Source organism: Pan troglodytes, chromosome X, assembly GCF_028858775.2.
Source record: "Pan troglodytes isolate AG18354 chromosome X, NHGRI_mPanTro3-v2.0_pri, whole genome shotgun sequence".
NCBI lineage: Eukaryota > Metazoa > Chordata > Mammalia > Primates > Hominidae > Pan > Pan troglodytes.
In genome coordinates this window covers 121,014,450-121,025,928 of record NC_072421.2, presented here as the reverse complement: position 1 = coordinate 121,025,928, position 11,479 = coordinate 121,014,450, and the positions used below count along the sequence as shown (strand labels likewise).

At 40.7% G+C, this 11,479-nt stretch overlaps 1 pseudogene; it reads right to left on the bottom strand.

Annotated features, from left to right (window-relative positions):
- Positions 1 to 4,992: 4,992 nt before the first annotated feature.
- LOC100611974 (histone H3.3A-like) lies at positions 4,993 to 5,553 on the bottom strand (annotated as a pseudogene).
- Positions 5,554 to 11,479: the final 5,926 nt, after the last annotated feature.

Genomic DNA, 11,479 nt, shown 5'->3' with positions numbered 1-11,479 from the left:
GGGGTGCTTCCACTGCCAAAGCCAGATGCAGAATAGTTTCTCTCTCCTCTCCTACTTAATTACCTCGTGAGAGAGCCTTCCATTGGCAAAAGCTAGCCAAAATCTAGCTGGCAAGAGAGTCTTGGAAATGTAGGTTTTCTGGCTCCCAACCTGGGCAATACAGGGAAGATTACAGATAGAAAGTCAGGTGTGGACTCAAGTACCCATAGACAATATCTGATGTAAGTTCCTACTTCAAAGGAAGCTGAAAGGATTAATGAAATAATGTATGCAAATTACATAATATGGTGCCTGGCCCACATCAAGCACTCACAAATCGGTAGCGCTGTGTTTGTGGGTCACTTTAAATGTCTCGTGTGTCTGTTCCCTTTTCTCTGTATCTGCCTTGCCTATGTTCAATAGTTCTTTACTAACTGGATTGTTTTTCTTTCTTTTTCCTCCCCATCCTCTTAGACTACATTAAGAACTCCACATAGAATATCTTCTGATTTATTTTCCAATATTTAGCTTTCAGTAGTAGATTTTAAGTATTTTTTTTCTATAAAGGGCTCTAAAATTGTTAATGTAGTGAGTTAGCAGCTTCTTACCTGTTTCATTTTGCTTCAATTTCTGCAATATGTGGATTGCCATGTGTCGATAACTTGGTTGTTGAACTTTATTAGATATAAATATCCTTGTGACTATTTTTATTTCATGTCTATGGTATCTTTGCATTTTGGTGCTCAAATTTCTGAACTTTCAAGTGCAATGAAGCCTGCATTAACATAAATATTGGAGATGATGGTAGCATTTAAATTCCTCATGAAGACAACTTCAGGTCTGAGATTTTCACTCTGCAGAGTTTCAGTCCATTCTGCCAAACATGTGCTAACTTCTCAGACTTCTTTCATAGCAGTCACCAAATCGTTCGTCATTTCTCTGAACTCAGTTTTTCCACTAAGGCCAGATTTTGAAGTTAATACATGAAGGAAGTTTCTGGCAAGTAGAGCCTGCTCTAAACTTGGTGTCCCTGTGGGCATGCTCAAAAGTGGAAATGAATTGGAAAAATGAGTATAAAATAAAAATGGAAAATTAAAATCCTGTTTGAGAAAACAAGAAGCATTCCAATTAACCTTTGTCTAGACAGTTATCAAATGTCAGATAGATATGAATTATGGCAATGCAGTCTACATTACACAGCCCACCCCTCTGCTCTCGAACTCTGTCAGATTCATGCATATACTGGTTGGCCAGCTATCCTTGGCCTTACTCTACCACATGATTTTCTCATTTTATAACTGCCATGTACTTGAAGCATCATCAGGATGATATGTTTAAAATAATTAGGTGGTTCTTTTGTCTTTATGATAAAATCCAAACCACGTACCATGGTAGTCAAAGACTTTCCTATTTGGCTCTTGGCTACCTTCCCATCCATTCTAAATTCCTACTACTCCCCACCTTATATATGCTTCAGTTATACTGAATTTTACCACCCACACCCACCAGCCACTATTCACAGCTCACCACCAACAGTGAAAAACCATCAACCATACTTGCCAGCCTTGCTCCACCACCAGTCACACCTCAATAGCCCTGGGCACCACCACAATCTCTGCCCAACAGACATTTCTAACAGCAGCAGTTCTATTTACCCCATTCCTACTTTCATGGCCTGTTGGCTTAGTCCTGTTGATTCTCCTTAGTATCTCATTGAATGTCTCATGCATGTGTTCCTTTTTCTTTAATTCTTCCACCTTGCTCTAGAGGAGACCACCATCATCTTGCCCCTGGAATACTACACCAGCCTCCTGACTAGGTTTTCTTCCTCCAGGTTAGCATCCCTCACGTCCTTCCAATATGCACTGCTAAAGTGATCTTTCTGAAATCTATATATGACCATATCCAACCCCTTCTTAAAGACTCTGGTAGTCATTAGTGCTATTAAATATGTCTGGCTTGCTCTCCACTCCGCTAGGCACATGGTAAGATTGCAGTTCCCCACTCCCTTGAAGTTAGGTGTGGTCATGTTGAAACTGGCACAATTGTCCCTTAGAACTGATATTTATGGTTTCTTTTGAATACATGTAGAAATTAACCCTCCCAGTCTTAAAACTTGAGAAAATTACATTTGTTTTATCTGAGTTCCTTTCTCAGGAAACCAAACATCAGGCCCCTCAGATGGTATCAAGAAACTGAAATTTACCAGATCACCACATCTGGACAATAAGATGCCAGATCCCTCACCCATCATTATTGCCTAACCAACCACCTGCTTCCTGTTGACCAACTCCTCTTCTTTAACCCCTCTCTAATTCCTGTTTTCCCACACATGGTTATATTTCTTTCCTGCTATATAAACCCCTAGTTTTAGTTGGTCAGGGAAATGGATTTGACACTGATCTTCCATCTTCTCAGGTGCAGTACCTGAATAAAGCCTTCTTCCCTGGCAATACTCGTCTCAGTGATTGGTTTTCCGTGCTATGAGCAATGGGACCTAGACCAAACCTTTGATATTTTAGTAACGATGTGACTTGTTATAGTGAATGAAAAGTGGGCAGAAGTGATGTGTGATATCTTGGGGCAGAAGCTTTAAGAGCACGTGTACAATTTGCCCCATTCTTTGTCCCTCTGGCTCCAGGTGGTGGCTGCTCTGTTGGCCTGGATTCAAGGGAGAGGGGCCCCCAGAGTACTCATGATGTACATGTAGCATGAGTAAGAAATAAATGTTGTTGTTTTAAGTCATTGGTTTTGTGCATTTTACTGCAACATAATCTGGCGCACTTTGAGTAACACAAAGACCAAAGGTAAAGCTCAAACTCTTTAGTAAAATATTGATAATTCTATATAATCTGACCTCTGCTTTCCAACTTCATTTTAAGCTGTTCCTCCTTCCACATCCTACACTCCAGACAAACTGCTGTTTCTGGTGTGTGCTCCTGTGCTTTCCTGCTTTGGTTATTTACTCCTCTACCTCTACTTCCAACTCGGCATGTCCAAAAACTATCCTAGTGGAAAGTAGTTTCTCCCTCCTTTACACTCCCATGGCATTTTATCTGGATTATTTTCCTACTTGTATCAGAGTTTCTTATATATGTATCTGCTATGGTTTGAATGTTTGTCTCCTCCAAAACTCATGGTGAAATTCAATCCCCAATGTGGTAGTATTAAGAAGTGGGGCTTTTAAGAAGTGATAGAGTTGTGAGGGCTCCACCCTTATGAATGGATTAATCTGTTCATAGATTAATTGATTAATGGGTTATTGGATTAATGAGTTATCATGGGAGTGGGACCATTGGCTTTGTAAAACTAAAAAGAGAGACCCAAGCTAGTACACTCAGCCCCCTTACCATGTGATACCCTGTAGAGAGTCCCCACAAGCTACTGGATGTATCCCCTTGACGTTGGACTTCTCAGCCTCCATAACTGTAAGAAATAGATTCCTTTTCTTTATAAATTAGCCAGTTCGTATATTCTGTTATAAGTAACAGAAAATGAACTAAGACAGTGTATAATCTATTCTTTTCACCTGGAATCTCCTTCGAGTAAAAGTTTGTGTCTAAATCATCTTTGCATGTACCTACAATATTTAGAACAATGCCCCTCGTGTTAGTGTTCAAATATTTGTCAAATGAACGTACTCTGTTTCTGAAATACAGAATATTTATAATACTCTTCTTAATTTTTGTGGTAGGGTTTGTTTTGTGTGACTTGGTGGATTAGAGAGATGGTAGGGAGTAACTAAGAAAGTAAGAAAGTATAGGGTAACTGATTAGGGGGATGGAATAGAGAAGGAAATAGGAGAGAAAACAGTGAATTTAATACATTGCTACCTGCCATCTGCTTGAAACCTAATACTATGCTAGGCACTGTGAAGAATTTAAAGTAAGAAGAAGTCACTATTTTTGATCCCAATGGACTTACTGTCTGGTTCGGAGACAAAGTATTATATGCCTGAAGCCATAAATAACAGATAGAGATTGTAATACAGAGACAAGTTATTAAAATTCTGTTTCACACAGTGAATTTTCAACTATTTCTGCAATATATTATTGTGTCTCTAAGTCTATTGCAAATATTTCAGGTGAGGTTAGCAATAGTTTACCTCAATTAGGAAATTACTATGCATTTACATATTGTAGAACCAATTCACAAAGTGACAATTGATGCAAAACCAAACCACCACCAGTGGCAAGCTAGTATGAATCTGAAAAGACTGGCCGAGTTGAAACTTGCTCCTACTAATCTTCTGTGATTGGTTTTGTTTTGTGTGACTGGATAGCATTTTTAATCCCCAAAGCTCTTTGAGGCATTTGGCATAATTTGAATGTATTGTGTGTGTGTGTGTGTGTGTGTGTGTGTGTGTGTGTATTATAGTGGCCTGGTGGTGTCCTGATAAACATTTAGCAATCATCACTGGGGGCAGCAGGGCCCAGAGGTATAGCATTTGCAGTTTTTTCTGTTGTGTAAATACTTCCACCATGGCTACCAATTTTAAGCTACCAATTGAACATCACTGAATATGGAGTTCAGAAGAGATGTGTACGATTAACTCTCAAAAGCCAGAACTCCACTTGGTGTAGGAAGTGGTGACCAGAGAGGCAGAATGGAGGGGTGAGGAAGGGCAGAGATTAAAAAAAAAAAAAAGCAAAGGAACTGATTACTGATTTAAACACTCTAAAGGGAGAAGTAAGGTTGGAGATTTGGATAATTTTTTTTTGTGCCGTCAATAAGAAATTTACTTGTTTTAAAAAAATCCAAATGCTGGCATTGTCCAGAAAAATTTAACAAGTTTATTTATAATTATTATAAAGTTGAACCGCTGAAACTTGTTCACCGAAACGTTTTAACTTGCATTAATGCTTTATGTCTCCGCATTTATATTAAAAATTCACCCACAAATGAAAATGGAAAAACTGCCAATACCTGATTTCTATCCCCTATTTTTCCACTCGCAATCATATACTTAGGTACCTTTTGACCCCATGGAAAAAAATATCTAACGTTCAGTACTACCAATAACAGGAAGAAGAGAATTTTTTTTTTTTTTTTTGAGAATGAAATGTTTCCCATCATAGTGGATTCTTAAGCACGTTCTCCAAGTATGCGGCGTGCTAGCTGGATGTCTTTTGGCATCATTGTTACACGTTTGGCATGGATAGCACACAGGTTAATGTCTTCAAAAAGGCCAACCAGATAGGCCTCACTTGCCTCCTGCAAAGCACCGATAGCTGCGCTCTGGAAGCGCAGATCTGTTTTAAAGTCCTGAGCAATTTCTCGCACCAGACGCTGGAAGGGAAGTTTGCGAATCAGAAGTTCTGTGGACTTCTGATAACATCTAATTTCACGGAGCGCCACAGTACCAGGCCTGTAACGATGAGGTTTCTTCACCCCTCCAGTAGAGGGCGCACTCTTGCGAGCGGCTTTTGTAGCCAGTTGCTTCCTGGGTGCTTACCACCGGTCGGTTTGCGGGCAGTCTGCTTTGTAGGAGCCATGGTACAGAGACCTCCTTACTTACCCCCTTTCTCCTTCGGCTGGAGCTCGGCGAGCGAGAGGCGTCGCTGGCGTTGGAGAGCGACCGCGGCGCGGCGGCGCGGCGGCGCCTGCGAACACCAGGTTTGGATAATTTTTAACTAGCCAGTCAGCCACCTGAAAAACTGAAAGTTATTGTTGTTAAGCCTCACTGCTGAGTGCTGGACTTTTCCTGTTTTTGCAATAGTGACAAATAACTTCAGTCTTTGCTTTAGGAGATTTTTAAGCACCGAATTTACAGTTTTTAAAAGTTGCTCACTTTGAAACGAATCTGTGGTGATACAAATTAAAATAGTGGCTACTTCCTAGGTATAGATGGTGAGGGGGCACAAGAGAGCTTTCTGGGGGTGTTGAAAACTTTCCATTTCTTGCTTGATCTGGGTGGTTATTACTTGTATGCTCATTTACATCTTAATAGTAAATAAATAGTTATAAAAAGTTGCTCACTTTGGACGTCCTTCCCCCCCTCTGAAGTGTTTCTTCCAGGTATATATTACATTAAAAATAGTGGGAAGGGGGTGGGAGGCAGGGAAGAAATGCAAACTATTTTATTAGGTGATGTCCACGCTAATAACTGTACTATATATAGTGTGTTTTTGCACAGTGTACATTTCCACAGTGCATTATTCATTACACACACAGTGGTATTAGCTAGGAAATTGGGATCAGGTAAATAACACCAGGAAGTAATGACTGTTGACATTACATGTAGTAATCTAGTTTCCTGTTAAAAACTGCACATGTATTCTGTTTGGAATTAATACAGTATGTTAAATTTTATCCATAAAAATGACTTATGAGATTGAATCCATTAGTTTAATGGAATATCACAATCATTATTCCAAACTTATTTATATTGCAATCAGTAGAATGGGATGTCTCTTCCGAATAAGAAAATGAATGTGAATGCCAAAGATTTCCTCTTATTTAATTTTAATAATTGTGAATCATCGCATGTGATATGTGTTTTTCATATTTATGCCTGTAAGTAATCCCACCAGAGAAAATAGAAGAGAGGAAAGCCACATTAAGACTTGCAAACTGTTTCTCTCAGATGATTTTAGGGCTTTTTATTTCCACAATAAAGTGATCAGTATTAAGGCATGGTCCCTGATGAGGGTCAGGTATGGGGCAGGAGTTGGAAGTAAAGGAAGGCCCATGGTAGGACCCTCAATGCCTGAGCCATTTTAGAGAAGCCTGGCATTTCACCAGGATATTTGTCAAAGGCAAAGTGAAGAGTAAAAGGAACACTTTTACTCTTGGCAGTCTTGTTTACCCTCTGCTACTACAAGGTGACTTAAGCCACATAGTTTCCCCAGTATTTGGAGTAGGGGCAAGGGGCACAATTCCTAAAGATGGAGCACGTTATTTTAAAATGGACTGTTGCAGGAAGGATGGGTTTTCTGGGAAGTAGTCACTGAGATTTGTTAGAGAGTGACGCCTGTGATTGAAAAGGAAGCAGGATTGGGCAGGAGGCACCATCAGTCTCAATGCACACCTGAGAAAGTTTCTGTCAGTCCAGTGGGGAATTCTGAAACAGATTCCCATTGGAAGCATCTGCACTGGACAGAAATGGCTAGATCTGTGCACCACAGCCTTTTTCAGTCATTGACTAGGGGCTGCTCCAAGAAGAGCATGACCTTGGCCCAAGAACTGAAGCCAATCCTGAAGGTGCTAACAGCTAGGTGGCTATGAAATAATTACTCTCCTTACAGCTGTGAAGTGAGTCCTTTCTTGAAGAGGGATCTGAGTGACACATCTGTAGGTCTGCCACAGTCCACCCCTTGTATCATGCTGCTCCGCTTCTCCATACATGTTCATGGAGAAGTTCATTCAGGTCTCTTGTGAGCCTTTCTTAGAAGAGAAGGGTTAGTGGGATAAAGTACAGCTCTCCAACCCTACCTCAGCTGGTCTTGGGCTTCAACTGGTACTCATTGCCTCCCTCTTCCACTATCCATTCTAAATTCCTCTCACTCTCAGCTACCAACTTGGCAGGTGTTGGTGGCTTGTCTGGTGTCTGACTCAAACCCTCATTACTAAAAGATCAGAGTCCCTGGTAACCATACCCTTCTCAGACTGGATTTGCTGCATATGTTTATTCATAGTTACAATGGGTTAGGGGAGTACCAGGAGGCACCCAGGTGGGTCATCTGAACTCCACACTTACTCCTCTCTATTCTCATTGTGAAATATTATCCATACCTTCTCCTGATGATTAGTGTCAATTACGCCTGATAGGATGGTGAGCCCTCTTCTTGGCTGCTGGTCACAAGAAGCCCAGGTGTCCAGTTGTCAGTAATAGTTTGTAGTTGAGTGGTATCCTGTTGTGTCCCTTGGTAAGAGTGCACTCCCTTTGGGAACTAGGACCTCTAACACTATAAAACTTAGAGTTTAAGGGACCAGAAACACAAGATTCTGCAGTGGGTCATTGGTAGTGATGCTTAGTAGGGCCATTCCTGCTTCCACTCCTTGCTTTCTGAACCTTTTATTATTCCTGTAGAGAACACAGTATCATATGGTGATCTCTGACTTAATTCATACCTTCTGAGTGTTGCCTCTGAGACCGTGCCTTTAGGAGGCCATTTTAGTTTTCTGTGAGGTCAGCTACTTCTGGATGGTGTAGTATGCAATATGATCGATGTATCCCATGGTCATAGGCTCATTCCCATAACTCCTTTGCTGTAACATGGGTCTCCTAGTTGAATGCCGTGCTCTGTGGAATTCCATAGTTGTGGATCATGCATTTCATAAGCTCCCAGGTTCTGGGTGAGGTTCTACAGGCAGGAAAAGTAAACCCATACCCAGAATAGGTATCTAGCCCTGTGAGGATGAACTGCTGGCCCTTCCAGGATAGATGCAGCCCACTGTAGTAAACTTGCTACCAAGTGGCTGATTGTTCTCCTTGGGGAATTGTGTCATATGAGGACTTCAGCACTGGTTACTGTTACTGGCATTTTAGATATTTAAAACTACCTAGAACACCCTAAGTGAGTGGAAGTTCATATACTTTGGGCCCATGCATAGCCCCTGTCCCTACCACCATGCTACTTCTTTCATAACCTGTTTTGCCAGTGTTGGGGTGAGTGATGAAGAAGGCTGGTTAGCATCAACTGGCCAACCATTTAGGCTATTTGATGTTTAGTCCCTCTTTCATGGTAGATCTCCTCTGATGGACATTAACATTTTACACAAAGATTGTCACAATTTGTGTCCACTTCTATATGTCAATCAACATGCTAATAATCCTAGAAGCTGTTTACTCCAATTTTCCAATCTTTCTCTTTCCGGGCCCTGACCCAGCCATTCATCACTGGCTATAAGTCTGCATTTATTCTAACCTTGGACCATGTCTCCACTCATACAAAATAGATGATCAGGTGCACCTCCTATAGTTCTGCCCACTGGGTACATTTTTCCCTCTTTACTGTCTTTCTTTTTCTTGAGTCTACACTGGGAAGAACACTGTCTTTCAAGGCTGCTCCTGAGTGAGGCTGTAATGCAGCCACTTTTCATTTTTGGCTTGCACCCATACCCCAAGCTAACCCATCCACACACCAAATTCGGAAGTTTTCTTTCTCTTCCAGGTGGTCATATGGGACCCTCCAATATGATCATCAGTGTGAGTTGAGGGAAGGGCACTAGAGCAGCTATAGTGGGTGATATGGCAGTCGGGGCTACGTTCTCATGCAGTTTGCCTGTCTTCTGGTTCAGCTTGCACTAGGTTCTGGATGTACCATTTCCACATTTATTGTGATTGCTGCTAGGCCTACTTGATGTTAAGACTTGGTGGGTCTAACAGGACACAGCTCATAGTGGGCATTTCTAAATGCATGATCATTATCATTATTTTGTGGTTAACTGTTCTGTCTCTATCAGGGACTAATAGCTTGCCAGGAGCTATTTTTCAAGTGATATGTATGTTGTTTGGCATGGCCTTGCCCTAAAACTCCAGGGGCAACTCAAAGTGCACTTTGATTCTCCCACATCTCTCCCATAAATTCCACTTTGCATGTTTTTTTCAACACCGGAATCTCCAAGAACATAGGGTCTGCCAGATGTATGGCCCAAGTAGCAAGGTTGCTTGCACTATGGGTTTGGTCTACTGCAGAGCCCTTTCCTGCTCTGAGCCCTACTCAAAACTGGTAGCCTTCTGCTTTACCCACTATATGGGCCAGAGCAATATTCCTAGGTATGAAATGTGTTGCCTCCAGAACCCAAAGAGACCCATCAGGCATTGTGTTTATTTCTTTATAGTAGGGTCTACAAGATTTGGCCATTTGTCTTTTACTTAGGAGGAGATATTCCTGCATGCCCTTGATAATAGACTTCCTAACAGCTATACTGAAGTATCAGGTCCCTGAATCTTTAAAGGGTTTATATTCTACCTTCTGGAGCATGTGTCTTACCAAGGCCTCCTTGGTATGTTAGTCTTATCTTGCTCATCCTGCTGGATCAGCATAATGGTGTCAATCAATGTAAGGAATCGATGTAGTATTCTGAGGGATATCCACATCTCTTTGGATTTCATTATGACAGAGGGTGTAAGAGTTAACATTTCCACATCTCTTTGGATTCCATTATGACAGAGGTGTAAGAATTAACATAGTACTGAGGCAAAAGTATAAATATTTGTTGTCTCTTCCATATGAATGCTCAATATTTCTGATCTTGGTTCCTGACTGGGATAGGAAAGAAGGCATTTGCCAAACCAACAGCTGTATATCATGTACATGAAACCATGGGGCTATGTTGTGATTGAGTTTGCACTAGTCAACAGTCATTTTCCAAGATCTATCTAGTTTCTTCAGGGGTCAGATTTTTTTTGATACCTACCTCAACCATATTTTGCTTTGGTAGAATTTCTTACAAAAATATATTATGGCTGCCATGAGGATGGCCTGGAAGACCTTCAACCATGACAGCATAACTGACCAAAGGCCCCAGCTGCTGGGCTCTGAAATCTATCACTGTGTTTGCAATGAAGCCAAGTACCAATGACTGGGCATGGCAGAGATACTAAGACAGGCTCATTCCTGCCCTATGTCAGCTGATGTTGAAGGGCCAGATTTTTCAATTAAAGAGGCTATTATAAGAATTGCCTCCCTTGTGTTATTTGTGTATTTATTTAGCTACATCCTATTCTTTCTTTTTTATTTTTTAATTTTTGTGGGTACATAGTAGGTATATATATATATATACACACACATATACATATATATATATACACACACACACACACACACACACACATATATATGGGTTGCATGAGATATTTTGATACATGCATAATAATCACATCAGGGTAAATGAGGTGTTATCACCTCAGGCATTTATCTTTTCTTTGTGTTACAAACAACCCAATTATACTCTTTTAGTTATTTTATTTTTTACAGGCATACAATTTGTAATAATCACATCGGGGTAAATGGGGTATCCATCACCTCAAGCATTTATGATTTTGTTGTGTTACAAACAATTCAGTTATACTCTTTTAGCTATTTTACTTTATTTTTCTTTATTTTTGTTTTTTTATTTTTATTTTTATTTTATTATACTTTAAGTTCTAGGGTACATGTGCACAATGTGCAGGTTTGTTACATATGTATACATGTGCCATGTTGGTGTGCTGCACCCATTAATTCGTCATTTACATTAGGTATATCTCCTAATGCTATCCCTCCCCCCTCCCCCCACCCCACGACAGGCCCCAGTGTGTGATGTTCCCCATCCTGTGTCCAAGTGTTCTCATTGGTCAATTCCCACCTATGAGTGAGAACATGTGGTGTTTGGTTTTCTGTCCTTGTGATAGTTTGCTCAGAATGATGGTTTCCAGCTTCATCCATGTCCCTACAAAGGACATGAACTCATCCTTTTTTGTGGCTGCATAGTATTCTGTGGTGTATATGTGCCACATTTTCTTAATCCAGTCTATCACTGATGGACATTTGGGTTGGTTCCAAGTCTTTGC